Source organism: Pan paniscus, chromosome 5 (genome assembly GCF_029289425.2).
Source record: "Pan paniscus chromosome 5, NHGRI_mPanPan1-v2.0_pri, whole genome shotgun sequence".
Classification (NCBI taxonomy): Eukaryota; Metazoa; Chordata; class Mammalia; order Primates; family Hominidae; genus Pan; species Pan paniscus.
In genome coordinates, this window is record NC_073254.2 from 147,817,236 (window position 1) to 147,833,941 (window position 16,706).

The following is a 16,706-nucleotide window of genomic DNA, read 5'->3' on the forward strand; positions in this document are numbered from 1 at the left end:
TCAGTCACATTTTAAATTTTTTATTTTTAAAATGAGAAGATTGGATTTGTTCAGCTTTTTTATGAATATATTCTCTAGACACACTAAAATTAAAAGATATTCCCAAAGGGAACTGATTTGTAGTCACATTCATGAATAAAAAGCTATATAGCTGGGCCTGCAATCCCAGAACTTTGGGAGGCTGAGGTGGGAGGGTCACTTGAGGCCAGGAGTTTGAGACCAACCTTGGCAACGTGGCGAAACCCCATCTACACAAAGAATACAAAAATTAGCTGGGTATATTGGCGTGCACCTTCAGTCCCAGCTACTTGGGAGGCTGAGGTGACAGGATTGATTGAGCTCAGGAGGTAGAGGTTGTAGTGAGCCACGATCGCTCCACTGCACTCCAGCCTGGGCAACAGAGTGAGACTCTGTCTCTCAAAAAAAAAAAAAAAAATGCTATATAGCTTGGAATAGATAGATAGCAGTGATGGTTGCACAATATTCCAAATGTACTTAAAGCCACTGAACTGTACACTTTAAAATGGTAAAGTTAATGTCATGTGTATTTTACCACAATGAAAAAGTATCTGCATAGGTCCAAATAATGTAAGACTTCTCAGAAACTTTAAATACACCGTAACTCTCAAGAGAAGAATATGAGATGCAGAATTTCCCAAATTTCTTTGATTATAAAACCCTTGTGGAAAACACACATTAATAGATCACAACATAATATATCACATAACCCTCCTTGAAAATACCAGGTTCTGTAGTTGTTCTGGACTGACTGCTCTTGACTATATGTCAATTGTTCTTCTCATTTTCTCTCATTACTTCTCTAATTTTTCCGTTAGAAAATTGCACTATTTTCACTATTTCATTGATATCTATTTCACTAATTTCAGTATTTGAAATGTTTTCTCTATCAAGATAACCAACTACTACAATAAAATTTTACTACTTAAGATACAGCTTTTTGTACATTGTATGTCTAAGTGGTTCTGTTTGATTTATTTTATTTTTATTTTATGGGAGCATCTGCTTTGTATCACTTTCAGAAATACATTTATTGAATAGATTTTAATAAATTCCAGAGAAAATGAGGACAAAGAAGAAATTAGTTAATTGCTTTCTTAACCCAAAAGTAATTAATAATATTATATACTAGCATGCTCTAAGAAGATAGTGTATTTTTAAAAACTTAGTAAAATTATATAGCTTCAAAAAGTCATTTATTATTTTGTCAACAAGTGTATTCCAGTGAAATTCATCTATATATCAAATCATTTTTAGCCAATTATAGTGTCATTTTTGTATATTTTTGGTTACTGTTCAAAGATTATTTTAATCAGTTATTTTTGAAGTCATTTTTACTCATACAAACAAAAGGAATTTTGGTGATTTTTAGATATAAACTTCCTGAAAAACTGTGACTGATGCAATCTTAGCAGGAATGAGCAAGGTAGCAAATGCAACCTATCCTAAAAACTTTTAGAAATAGAATAGTGTTCACTCACTGTATGGTGTGCCTGACTAAAATAAGGGAAAGACACATTTACTTTAAAGGGATTTCTCATTTTATTATATCCTGTATCAGGGAGAATTCAATAAAATAGTGTTCTTGAATTCACCACAGTAAATGAATTTGTGTGTGTGTGTGCCTGTGTGTGTTTAATCTCATTTGTCTGTGTGTGAAGATTTATTTCTAAGAGTCCACAATCATTATCAGGGTATAGAAAATTCAGCAGTTATTGTGAAATAAGTTTTTAAAAAATACGTACCTAAAATCTCATAAAAGGTAGAGACACATAGTTTTATTTTTATCCTAGCTATATCGATGACATAAGTCACAGAAGAATTAATTTGGCGTCATCTTTCTTGGGGAATAGAGCTCACCTAAGGTAATAACAGACCTAAAATATTATGAAGTAGGAAAAGGCTAAAACACTAAGGGTCATCATTATTTCAGTTAATCACACTATTCAGAGCTGTCTTGCTGGATGTCTCTATTGCAAGAAAAATGTGTCTGTGAATCTGTGTGCTTTTCCTTAAAAGATGATGAAGTACACAGTTTAGCATACTAAAGTGGCACAATATAGGAAAAATATTTGATTAACTTATCTCTTCATATACTATTGCAGCCAATCCAAATCATTCCTTTTTAAAAACAGGCATTGAAAGCCATAAAAACTAGGACATGTTGTAGTTGTTTTAATATGATGCCATATTGCAATTTCAGTTTCACAATGAAGAAAGTTAAATATAAACTAAAGCACCACTGGGACTGATTAGATCTAAATGTGACCAACTTTTTTTTCATCTTTTTCTCAAAGTGTACAATCGTTTTATACTGGGAAAAATATGCTTCGTTATTCTTCCAAAGAAAGACAAGACACATTCCAAGACTTGAGTAATCAAGTTATTAAAATAAGCCAATATGCAACCTTTATAAAACAAGTTAACACATGAAAATAGATGTCTATTTCCACCTAGGATTGTCAGATCTCTTTTTTTTTTTTTTTTCTTGAGATGGAGTCTTGCTCTGTCTCCCAGGCTGGAGTGCAGTGGTACAATTTCGGCTCACTGCAAACTCCAACTCCCAGGTTCAAGTGATTCTCCTGCCTCAGCCTCCTGAGTAGCTGGGATTGCAGGTGTGCACCACCATACTCAGTTAATTTTTGTATTTTTAATAGAGACAGGGTTTCGCCATGTTGGCCAAGCTGGTCTTGAACTCCTGACCTCAGGTGATCTGCCCGCCTCAGCCTCCCAAAGTGCTGGGATTACAGGTGTGAGCCATCACACCTGGCCTGTTAGTTCTCAAAAGAAATTTTATTGTTATTTTTGAATTAGGAGACATTGTTCATTAAAAAAACACGTCACTTAACTAACAAAAATCATGGGAAATGCAATAGATTGACCTGCTAAAAATTAATTAATAAATGAATGTAGTCTTTCTTTTCCTTGAATCTTAGGTTTTGAGTGAGTCTATATTTTTAACCCATTCTTAATGATTTGCAGTTGTTATTAACAGTAATTGCAACAACTGAAATTTGTTTAGAAATTTACAAGTTTGAAAACTTTTTCATATGCATCTTTATCCTTACAATAATCTTTTGAGGACAATGAAAGAAATATTATTACTATAGGGGGATATGAAAATAGTTACAATTTTTACAACTGGTAGTCATCGCTCTGGAATCTCAATCTGAGCTTTGACATCCAAGGTTTGCATCCTGCCACCAAGCCAGTCTTGCCTCCCTGTTGCATGTATGACTTACAAGGACATTGCTCATGAGAATAACATGTTTATGGGTCTCACCAGCCAGCCCTCTCTTTACATGGATCAGCCTTCCCCAGATGCCACGGTGTGAGAAGAACAATAATAATCTCTGGTCCTACTTTGAAGGCTTTGATAGGTTATTTCATGCACACCATTTCAGTCTAAAGATGAATAGAGATACTTGAGCTAGAACTTCTAATGGGAACACTGGATTTGGGGTAGTCTTGAAAAAGATACATTTGTAGAATATACCAACCTAAAACTTGTCTTGGGAATGTAACACAGTGATAGAAAAGCCACAAGAAACATGTGAAATGAGAAATATATATGACAAATATATAATAACAAGGATGTTTAAGTCAGTATATTCTATAAATCTATCAAAGCAAAAAGTTCAAAATCCTCAAAGTATTGGAATATAAAATAATAATAGTCTGAACTGAGAAGAGTCTCCAGATTTTGATGTCAATTATAGGTCACTGAACATCATCAACTAATGAGTGACTCCAACAATATTCAAAGAAGAGTCTTCAAGAGCAGAAATAAGCAATGTGGGGGAAGTTAAAGTGTGTGATAAAGAAATGATACACAGTAATTTAACTGAGTATTTGGGAGGGCAGAACATATGTCAAAGATGGTGAGGAAGTTTCTTAAAATGTTGAGGGAAACTAAGTGAGACTATAGAATGCCTATGTTCAAATGTCTTTACATTAATAATTGATTTGGGGCCAGGTGTGGTGAGTCACGCCTGTAATCCCAGTACTTTGGAAGGCCAAGCGGGGACAAATCATTTGAGGTCAGGAGTTCAAGGCCAGCCTGGCCAACATGATGAAACCCCGTCTCCACTAAAAATACAAAAAAAAAAAAAAAAAAAAAAAAAAAAAAGCTGGGCGTGGTGGTGCGTGCCTGTAGTCCCAGCTGCTAAGGAGGCTGAGGCAGGAGAATCGCTTGAACCTAGGAGATGAAGGTTGTAGTGAGCCAAGATCATGTCACTGCACTCCAGCCTGGGCAACAGAGTGAGACTCCATCACAAAACAATCATAGTAATAATAATAATAATTGAATTGAAACTGTCTGCAGTAGTTATTAATAGTTTTTCATATTGCTTTTACCTGCAGAGGTAAAAGAATATATCATAAAATCTTTCAATTCATTTTTACCTCTTTGGTTCAACCATTGCATGGCGAAAACAAACAAACTTTCCCAGTAACATTTAAACTCCTTGAAAGGAGTGACTGCAAAACCTAACACATTTGGGATGCTTAACAAATTACATATTAATAATGTTAGCTCTTAAGATCAAATGATATAATCTGATATCTAGGCCTAAAGCTTTATTGTAGTCACAGCTTATTAATAAATGTGCCACACATCATACATACACTTGTTCATGTTAAAACTTTCTCTCTCCCAGGCAGCGAGAGTGAGTAATAGACCTACGATGAGGAGAGAGAATGTGAGAAATTGTTATTTTCATTACCTTGCTGGCAACACAGCTCCCTAGATGCTCATTAGTTCTGCAGAGCACTGTTCCTTGTGTTTTGAGAAGACACATAGACGTATCAGGGCTAGAAAGAATCTCCACAGACCGTAGGCACCCCCAAACCTCTCACAAAGCATTGTTAAGAGGATCTTCACAATACCACATATTTGCTGTTCCTAGCCCTAGGTGATTTTAGGTAGAATTTTCAGGATTCCCAGGCCCTAGGTGATTTTGGGCAGTAGAACTTTCAGGATAAAGGGAACACAACTAGAGTGGGGTGGTTAAGATTATGGCTTGACAATTCCTATTAGCCTGGGTTTTAATTCTGGCCTCAGCCTCTTCCTTAACGTGTATACTTCAGAATTTAAAGTCTCAGGGCTACAATTTCATTTTTCATAAAATGAGAAAAATTATATCATCTACCACATAAAGTCATTGTGGTGATTAAATAAGCTAATACAGGTAACATGATTAGATAGTACTTAACAGCTAGTAAGCACCAAATGATTAAAAACATAGTGGTTATTAAATCTCCTCATTTGCCTTTACTCTGGGATTCTAAGCCATTGTAGGATGGTTATAAGGTCAGAAAAATTAGTACCTATGTAATTTCAATGCCAACGAGGACAAATTAGATATTCTAGCCTGGATCAAAATCGAGATAACAAAATATATGGAATCTACAGCTCAGCATCTGGCACAGATTGAGCAAAAATTTCCAGGAATGATAATTTCCACAGATTTCACCAGCATGTTTGAATATGGAAATGAGCCTCAGGTGACCTCTTTAGGTGGACTGCCTTTGGAGAAATATTTCCAGGTTGCTTTGAGGAGCTTGTCCGACCCCATGCTTTGATAAATTACTTAGAATTTAACCATCATAATTTTATGCCCATAATGAGCAGATTATAGGGAGAATAAAAGATGTAAGCACATTTTAAATGCAAATATTATGCTGCTCGTTGTTATTCACAAGGTATACATTATACACAGTTACTGAAGTTCCCTTGAACAAAGGAAACAGCAAAATGCCAAGGCATTTTTGAAAAAGTGTTTTATTCATGACTCTGAAAGGTAGCTGAAGCCAGTTGAGGGAGGACTATACCCTCCCTCTATTTTAATGATCTTAATTTTGTTAATGGAATGTTAGTAGAAAGAGTTTGGGAGCCATGTGGAGCTGATTGTGTTGTTCAGTATTGATGTTGCCTGCAAATTAAATGTACCTAAGTAGCCACCTGTTTATGCTTATGATTATGTAAAGCCCCATATGTTTCTCTCTCTACACATGAGAGGTAAATATTGAAGAAATTATTCTGGTGTGAAGGGTGAAAACAGCAGCAATTCTTCTATAACTGTCAACATATGCTGTGGTGTTTCCTTGTAACATTGTGCTTTGTCTGACATATTTGCTGATTTTTATCATGCATTGTTCAAAAAAATCTGTTACTCATGGTTATACAAAACAATTAAAAATCAGTTTACATTAAATTCAAATTAGAAAGAGCTATAATTTCCCAATGTAACCATAAGTATTAAATGAATGTCAGGGCTTAGGATTTAAATAGATTTTGATTTGCACAATAAAGAAAACTGAATTTTTGTTTTTCTAAATTCACCAGTATATAAAAAGGAACATTTTCTCTCTAAACACATTCTTTTGGTTCCATATTACTAGGCAATAAAGCTAACTTCAACAGCATGAATTTGAAAATCCTGCCTAAAATCAGCACTGGGCTCATGAACTGGCTAACCCACAACTCTCCCAGTGGATTTGACTTGGACAGGAGCTTACTGGCCCCTGACGGTCCTCTCTGGAAGCTTTGACCTGGTACCTGGTCAGCACGAACACCTGAACAGCTCTGAGATGAATTTCTTCAGAGCACTGGGGGATCTCGTGCAAGTAACTCCTATGGAACTGCCTCAAAACTGTTCAGAGATTGACCCAGACAGTCACTTCCAGGAAAGAGCACAGCATTTGGAGCTGCTATTGTTGATCACTTTAGACACTGAAGATAAACAAATTGGGGTTTTCCAAGGTTTGTGTTTGATTAAGAGGAGTTTAAATGCTGGCTGTCTGGCAGCCCTGGATATGGCCGTCCCTGACCTTCCAATATAAAGTATACACAAAAAGACACAGAAAATGATAGAAAACGATGAAAACTTACCATATCATCAAAAACTAAAAATAATAGACCAACTACTGCAAAAAGCCAGAAGGAAGTTACCTCATAATAAGAAGAATAGAGCTGCAATGAGAAAATTCAAGGCCTACCCATGCTGGGGCTCATGAAACAGAGGAGCCCCCCCAAATTTTTAAAAGATAATAATAATGAGAAAAACAATATTAACACTGTTGTTGAGTACATGTTATGTGCCATGGTCTGTCGTAAGCTAATCTCCTCATTTAATTTATTTGATCCTCTGAAGAATTTTGTAAGATAAATGCTATTAATGTTTTCTCTACTTTATATATGAGGAAATTGTTAAATCAAAGCACTAAAACACACCAAGGAACCCAGCCTAAATTTCTATTTGTGTGTTTGTGTTTCTGTGTGCATGTGTGTGTAGTATGTGTATATATGTATGCATATATATATATCTATATATATTCTCAAAAAAATTTTAACAAATTTAAAATAAAATTAAAATCACTCATTCTCACTGGACTGAAACAGCTGCTTTTAAAATTCTGACATTTTTTAACTTGATATATATACAGAGAGATAAAAATGTTTTAAACAATGTCGAAACTCTCCTATAGACACTTCATTTGACTCCTACTTGTCTCATTTAATACTGAACCGAATAAACCCCATGCTTTACAATATTTTTCACAAATATAGTTGTTAATAGATGAATAATATGTTGTAAGGAATGTATCATGATTTACCCGATTCCTCACTGTTGGACATTTAAGTTGATTCTATTATTTTCCTATTACAAATAATTCTAAAACGATTATTTCTTTGGAGTTGATTCGACAAGTGGAAGCACTGAGTTAAAGCTTTAAACATTATAAAGGCTCTTTTCTCAGCACAGTACTGGTTCCAGGATGGCAGAACCAAGACTAAATGTACCTGTGTCATCAATAATTATCTCTGTACATGCATAAGATGTAGATGGAATTCAAAATATATTACATGTATTTTCAAAGAAGCTACTCAATCTATTACAAAATTTATTTTCAGGAAGGATACACTCCTCAGTTAGGTTTAAGAGTGACCCTTTGACAATATTTTTCCCAACTTCATAAATGCAAAAGCTTAGATACCTATATAGGTGGAAAAGTTGTTATTGTGTTAGTACAAACTAATTTCTACACAATTATAAACCATTTGAATTTCTTCTAAGCTTTGTCCATTTTCCTATTAGTGTTCTACTAGAATATTTATTGATTTTTCTGTTTTCCATTTCAGTGACATTTAGTCTTTTAAAAATTGAGTTATCTTCCTTTGCTATTAAACATTTCTTCCTCATTTTTTTTACTTTATGACAGAAAGTTTCATTTTATGTATTCAAATATATTGTTTCCTTATGGTTTTCTATTATATTTGTAACTTGAAAGTTGTTTCAAATATAGACATAAGATAGTTTTCCTTAAAATGTGATGTTTTCATCTATTTCAAATTTCTTTTGCTATGGTATAATGTTGATGATCCAATTTGATCTACTGTTTGCTACATTATTAACTATACTAGAACAATTTACTAAATAATTCTTCCTTTAAACCCAGATGTGCAGTAAAAACTTTATCAAACAGCAAATAATACTCTACATTAAAGTCTGTTTCTGAGCTATAAACAAATGCTTAAGTGCATGGCACTAGAGTCAAATTAAAAACATTGCTGTGACGCTTCTATAACAACTAGTATCACTATTGTAAAAGTAATTTATTGATGCAGTTTTTGATTTTCTGTAAGCAACATATAGTACCATTTATTATAACTTTGTATCAGACATTAATGTTGGCAGGACAAGTACTCCCTCATTATCCTATTTTTAAAATATTTGCTTGAATATGTTCACTTGTTTATTCTCCCAAGTGATTTTTACAATTACTCTCTCAAGAGGCAACATAGTAATAATTATGATTATAATATGGAAATTTTATTCTGCATTATGTTGAACATAAATTAATTCATATGTAATTGATATATTTATAATATTCAGTTTTCTGATTCAAGCACATCTGTTTATTTTTTAATAAATAAGTAAACTTGTATAATACTTTTTAAGTAAATAAATGAGTTAAAGTTATAAAATATGTTACCCCTATATATTCTAAGTGTTTATAAATGGAAAATTATAACTATATGTATTCTTATATGTAAGAATATATTCCTTTATGTACATACAGTTGTTTTACATATTTGTTCATCTTGTCATCTTACCAAGTTTCAACATTTTGTCTCATTTGATACTCTGTTTTTCAGGGTAATGTTACTATTTGCAAATAATGATTATCACCTCTTTTTTTAATTTTCAATTTGTTTGAGATGGAGTCTTGCTTTCACCCAGGCTGGAGTGTAGTGGTGGAGTCACAGATCACTACATCCTCGAACTCCTGGGTTCATGCCATCCTCCCACCTAAGCCTTTCAAAGAGCTGGGATTACAGGCATGAGCCACTGTGCCCAGCCAATTAACAACTCATTTCTAAAAGTTTTTTAATTCATTAGTTTCTGGCCATATTTACTTACTCACAATTCTAGAAAGAAGTTAAATAGGTCAAAACAAACACCCTTATAAGAACAACTCTTCCCTTGCACGACTCACCTAAGCACTGCACATCTTGGTTCCCCTACCTGACTACAGGGCATCGTTGACAGTGGGACCCTCTGCCAGGTCTGTCAGGCCCTGCCATTTTCAAGGATGCTGAAGATTTAAAATTTCATGTTTCTAAAAAAATGGAGACAGGGATACTAAAAGCCATTGAATTGTATATTTTAAACAGGTGAATGTTGTTATGTGGAAATTGTTATAATGCTATTAACTCAAAAAAATGAGATGGGAAAGACAAACAGTTAAGTCACACCCTCAAAAAAGCACTTAGATTGGCCCCCTCGAAAGTTCCTAGTTGGAATGCAAATTAGTAGAGCCTTTATGAAATGTGATTGACAATATGTATCAGATCTTTAAAAACATTTTTACTTCTATGTATATAAGATTATTATAATAATCAGAAATGCAGACAAAATTTTAGTTTAAAAGGCTGTTCATCACAGTACAAATTGTATAAATGGCCATGTTCAGGATGGATTGAATACATTATGGAATATGCATGTGAGGGACTATTACCTAGAAAATACAAATTATGCTTTGAAGAATATTTAATGACACAGGCAAGTCCTCAGAATAAGATTTTTTCCCATTATGCTAAAACATGTGTCTATATGTATGCATGTGTACAATGTACTGGAAAACAACAGAAACAAATGTATCTAATATTAATGCTAGATGAGTCTGGTGATGACATTACAGTGAGTTTTATTTACTTTCCTGCATTTTCTCCCATTTTCTAATTTTCTACAACATGCATGTGTTACTTGTAAAACAGAAAAATAAATACATCTTATAGCTTTAAAAACTCGGGTTCTTTATCTTCACACAAAATCCTGCACGTGAATGTTTATAGCAGCCTTATTCATAATTGCCAAGGCTTGGAAGTAATAACGATGCCCTTCAGTAGGTGAATGGATAAACTGTGGTACATCCAGACATTGAAATATTACTTGGCACTAAAAATAAATGACTTATTACATTATGAAAAGCCATGTAAGAACCTTAAATACGTATTAGTAGGTGAAAGAAATCAATCTTTAAAGGCTACATACTATATGATTCCAACTATATGACGCTCTGAAAAAGGCAAAATATGGAGACAGGAAAAGGATCAGTGGTTACCACGGATTAGAGGAGAGAGGGGAATGAGTAGGCGGAGCACAAAGGATTTTTAGGGTGGTGAAACTATTTTGTATGATACTATCAAAGTGGATATGTGTCATTCTACATTTATCAAAACCCACAGAATGTACAACACCAAAAGTGAACCCAAATATAAACTGTGAACTTTGAGTGAAGATGATGTGTCAATGAAGTTTCACTACTTGCAACAAATGTACCACTCCAGTGTTGTACATTGATGGTGGGGGAGGCTGCCATATATGGCGTGTTGGGGGTCAGGAAGTATAGGGAAACTCTGCTTGCATTCCAGTGGCAGAACCTCTAAATCCCCAAAATGTAACTGTGTATAATTATAGAAATGTTCTCTACCAACGTTCAGTTAAGATGCAAGAAACAGAAGATCCAATTGTTTAAGGGCAATCTAGTTCCTCTCATGAGAGTCCTTCCCTGCTGGTACTGTTAAGGTAACATCATAAAAAGCTTTCAGAATTGTGCCGGTAAGAAAGATGGATGGTAAGGACAATGAGTGATGAGATAGATTTTAGAAGATGGAGATAAAACATTAATACCAAGAAAACTTTTAGAACAGCACCAGCTGTGGAACAGCCTCCTTTAAAATGATCTTTCTGACAGAATTCTGATCTGATATTACAATGCACATAGATGAGTAACAGAATCATTTTAACCTAGAACTGCAAAAGCTGTCTGTCTTTTGGCTGATATACATGGTAGTTATCCAAAGACCAAGGATGCAGAGAAATAATCTGATCATGAACTAAAAAGCAAGAGAAAAAAATAGACCAAGAAATAGATCTTAAAATTATTTTAAAAGCCTGAATTTCTTTTGCACGTTGATTAATTCACATTTTCTTGCATAGTTTATACAAAATACCCCTTTTCGTCAAAGAAAAGATGTTGTAAGGTAGACACAGCTGAGTTTACTTTGCTTAAGTGAGCACAGTGGGAAATAGTACCTTAAGAGAAGTTGACCCAGAAAATTTGGAAAAATAGCCCCTGATTCCTTGGATAGTGAATTATCTAAAAGGCAGGAGCTCTATTTAGGGCTGCTCTGAGTCATGTTTTATCATAACATCCAGATGGAAAAACAGTAGCAACTTCTGACTTACATTCCTTGCTTCTTTTAACAAAAGTCCCTAAAAAACAGAAGATGGAAAGGTTATTTAAAGCTAGCAAATGTATATATTTTTTGCATAATAATTTTCCTATCAGGTCCTTTAGAAACTTATATTTTAATCAAATAAAAAATCAGCTACAATAATAAAATAAAGATGAAAGATTGATCATTTCAATAGTAGATGAAAATACAATGAATGACGATTGAATGTAATACATATTTTCTGTTAATGGAGTATATAATTCTCCAAATGAAACAATGGTCGTTGTTAATGTGTTAGAATTAACAATGTTAATGTATCACATATTTGGTACCCAGGCATAAAGGAGCAGATTTTATAAATTTTAGCCATTTAGCCTTAATTAATTTCTTACAGAAACAATTCTATTAATTCAATTTCTGTCATCAGTTATTTTAATACTTTTCTGAATTTTTCACATGTACAATAAAAATGATTTTTAAAAGTCTTACGGCTTAAGGGATATAGTCATGTTGGAAGAGAATTCTCCGTGGCATTTCTATACGCCTTGGGAGCTAGAGGTAGCAGGTTTCTTTTCAACTAGTATAAAAATGATAAGAGAATGTCTCCCTCCCCAGAGACATTCTAGGATAGAAAAGTCTTTCTCCTCACCTCAAAGGAATTATTTTACATTCCAAGGTAATATATATAATTTTTCTTGGAGGGCAAAAGTTGGCAGTTCACCAGCAACCCCTTAAATGTTTGGGGTTTGTAAGCTCAGGGTTCCCCAATTATGTGTTCAGCAACCCCTGTGTCACTTTGGGGGTCTTGGGGGTCAAAGACAACCTCTGAGACATGAAGTTTATCCTGCCTGCTGTGCAACTGGGCTCACTGTCTCCTTAGTGATGTAATTCATGGAAGGGTGGTATCACCCTAGTAGCTTCCTGGCTACTTAAGAGTTTCCTGACAACTTGATAGATGAAATCCTTTTATCTGGTAGAAATTAATTTAAGTACGAAGCACGTCCCAAAGCTTGTTTTTAATACATGGTTTAAATCTATGAAACATATGAAAGAAATTTTCTATTTAGTGAATTTAGTAAATTTTCTAACATTCATCTAAAATTTTCTGTTTCCTCTTGTTCTAGGAGTGATATTAGTTCAAATCGTTTTAACATTACAATGCTACTGCATATAGTAGAAAAATTCCTTATTATGGCATTAATGTTGATTGACAAAAATATCACCTCTTTTTTTTTTCTATGATTAAGCAAGAAGTGCTTCAGAACACAAATCTGGACCTATACATACTGTTCAGATCTGTTATTTCCAAAACTGTACCATTAACGTAGCCATTGTGCTGAGCACTTGAAATGTGGCTACTTGAATTTGGACAGTCTAAATTGAGATGTACTATAAGTGGAAAATATATATCATATCTTAAAGGGTTAGCATGAAAAGATGTAAAATATTTTGATAATTTTATATCAATAAGTTGTTGAAAGTATAATATCCTAGATACACATTTTAAATAAAACATATTAAAATTAATGTCACCTTTCTTTTTTAATTTTTGAAGAAAGATATCTGTGCTAGGTAGCCTCCAAGATGGTGCCCAGTTATTTCTCCCTCCTGGTAGTCACACCCTTGTTCAGTGCCCTCCCAGATTGCACTAGCACTGATCTGTGTGATCAAAAGGGTATGGCAGAAGTGATGGTATGTCACTTCTGAGATTAGGTCATAGAAGACTGGTTTCAGTCTTGGGCTTGTTTCCACTCTCAGACCACTAAGTCAGTGAGAACCCTATGGAGAGGACCATGTGGTAAAGAACTGAAGCCTCCCAGAACAGCCATGTGAATGAACTTGATAATAGATCTCCAAATCACAGTCAAATCTTCAGAGACTCCATTCCCTGCCTACGGCTTCACTGCAACTCCATGAAAGACCCTGAGGCAGAACTATAGCATCTAAAGCACTCCTGATTCCTCAACCTCACAAATTATGTGAGAAATGTTGTTTAAAGTTGCCGAATTTAGACACAACTTACTATGCAGATATATGTAAGTAGTAAATGTGGATATTGAACATTTAAAATCACATATGAGGTTCATATTATATTTTTATTGGACAGTGCTAGGGCAGACTCAGCGTAACCACTTGCTATGTGACTTGGGGCAAATTACTTGGTGATTCTGTTTTCTCATCTGTAAAGTCTGAATTCAATTAGTAACTTATATATACATAAAAGTGTTTAGAAAAGTTTTATATGTAAAAATATTAAGAACAATGTCTGGTACATCATTGGTATCTTCATTTGAGTGTGTGTTATGGACAGGATAGGGTAAAGGGTAGTAGAGGATGTTCCATCTCAAACATTTCCTTCATGTCTGCTACCTCCCGAAACAAAATTCCTACACAGCAACAAAATTCATAGAGTATAGTCTAAATATTAAAACAGAAAAATGTCTTTATCTGGCCTTATAATTTTAAGGGTGGTTTTATAGATGCAACTACAGTCTTCCTTCACCATATCATTTGGAGAAAATGTGAACTTGCTGTTTGGGAAAAAAAAAATCTATGTTCTTCATAAAAATGGTATTGAAACACTCTCAGGCTATTTCTCATGACTAAGAGAATATGTTTATTATTCATGCTTCATAACACTCTGAAAGAGGGACAAATCTTTCCAGGAGGTAATCCAGAAATTTGGAACTTCACTATAAACCACACATGACATGATTTACCAATCTATGGAGATAATGTAATCAACTACCGAATAGGATATATTTTTGTTGCTTTTGGCAAGATTGGCATGTTTTCTAGCTCATAAAATGCTTCAGCTAGAAAGAGTGTTTTCTAAAAGCAGTATGTTTTGTTTCATTCATTACTGAAATGATTGCTTATTATTTCTTTTAAAATAATTGAACATTTTTGAGGTGACAAAAGAGACATATGGAAATAAAATATTAATATAGGATGAAACCAGTGGTGCATATATTTGGAGTTTAGTTCTCCATTCAAATTTTAGTAAAAAAAAAAAAAAAGGCTCCAGTATATCCCCTGAAAGTGTGCTTGTCAAACTCTGAAAACCTTTACCCTCTTGACTTTTTCTTGAGCTTGCATTTGCTGAAGCTGCATCTATAAAGCTATGTTTATTGGTCAAAGGCTGGGTATCTTTCCTCAGTAGATTTTCTTTATTTACAAAGAAGTAATTCTGGGCACTCTTGCCAAGGTATTGTCATCTTCAATGCTTTTAAATTATTGGATAAATTTGAGGATATATGAGTTTACATACTTTAATACAGAAGAGCAGGTCAATTTTTTTCAAAACTCGAAAAATTAACCAAATAATTGGAGCAACCTGGGAAGCATTTATTGAAGAAAAATGGCTGAATCTTGGTAAGAACAGCAAACTTTGTGGCACTTTAACTTGTATTCCCATTCTCTCCTCCCCGACACTCAGGTCCACCGTAACCTTGAAAACTAACAACCTGTAATCATGAAAAAATAATCAACCTGACAGTCACAGGAGAAAGCAGTAAGAGGTTGAAGTATCTTCAAAGCTCAATCCCAGAGAATTGTTATTATTTGACATATCTGGTGGCTCTCTGGAAGATCACACTTGCATGGTTGTCTCTTTGATCTCATTTTGAACTCATTATTGGGGAAAGGCTTTTCTCAGAGCACTTGCCAAAAATAATAAAAGAAAATTGTTTAACTTTTGTGGCTACCTGCAGTGATGGGAAAAAAATAATAGGCTAACCCAAAAACTTAAAAAGAATAGCTGGGAAATGAGATGTCCATAAAAAAAATTGAAAAGTTCCAACATATTCCTAAGAATCCAGAAAGTCAGATGAGTAATTTTAAACACATGCCCAGGACTGTTTGCATACTCAAGAAAGACCCACAAAAGCCCTCACCTCTCAATTCTGGCTAACTGAGGCTCTACCTGAGCCCAAATTCAAGGCTAAGCTAGAATTTTCAATTGCCTGACTGAGTGTTGACAGAATGTTCCCAAATTAACAACAGAGCCCTTCAACACATACTGAAAACATGGTTTCAACTGTGTAAGTAAATCTCTGTTCAGACATCAGTTGTCCACTAAGCTAACTAAGCAGGGACTTCTGTGGCCACACATGATGGAGAATGCAGACTTTACAGATTTAGTTCAGAAAATTCACTAAACAAACAACTACCAATAACAGCAAGCCCTGGGAAAAGGAAACAGTTTGATTATACAATTGCCACATTATATCATTTAAAACATCCAGTTTCAAACAAAAATTATGAGAAGGCAAAGGAACAAGAAAGTATGACCTGTACACAGTGGGAGAGGGCAAGCAATCAATAGAAGCTGTTCCTGCAGAGTGAGATTCACCAAGAAAAAAAGAGAGAAGATTTAAATAAGCTCAATTAGAAATGAAATTGGAGATATTACAACCAATACCACATAAATACAAAAGATCATTCAAAACTGCTATGAACACCTTTATGTGCACAAACTAGAAAATCTAGAGGAATTGGATAAATACCTGGAAGCATACAATCCTCCTAGATTAAATCACAAAGAAATAGAAACCCTGAGCAGACCAATAACAAGCAGTGAGATTGAACCAGTAATTTGAAAATTGCCAACCAAAAAAAGCCCAGGGCCAGCTAGATTCACAGCTGAATTCTACTAGACATTCCAAGAAGAATTACAACCAATCCTACTGAAACTATTCCAAAAAAATAGAGAAACATAGAATCCTCCCTAAACATTCTATGAAGCCAGTATCGCCCTAACACCAAAACCAGGAAAGGCCTTAACAAAAAAAAAGAAAGCTACAGACAAAAATCCCTGAATATAGGTGCAAAAATCCTCAACTAAATATTAGCTAACTAAATCCAATAGCAAATCAAAAAGATAATACATCATTATCACGTGAGTTTCATCCCAGGGATGCAGAGATAGTTTAACAAACAC

The 16,706-nt window shown here is 34.3% G+C and overlaps 1 protein-coding gene across 1 annotated transcript in view; it reads right to left on the reverse strand.

The window, feature by feature from the left end:
• The window catches only part of THEMIS (thymocyte selection associated), a 204,074-nt gene that overhangs the window by 129,547 nt on the left and 57,821 nt on the right, over nucleotides 1-16,706 (reverse strand). The gene's annotated exons all lie outside the window — the stretch shown is intronic.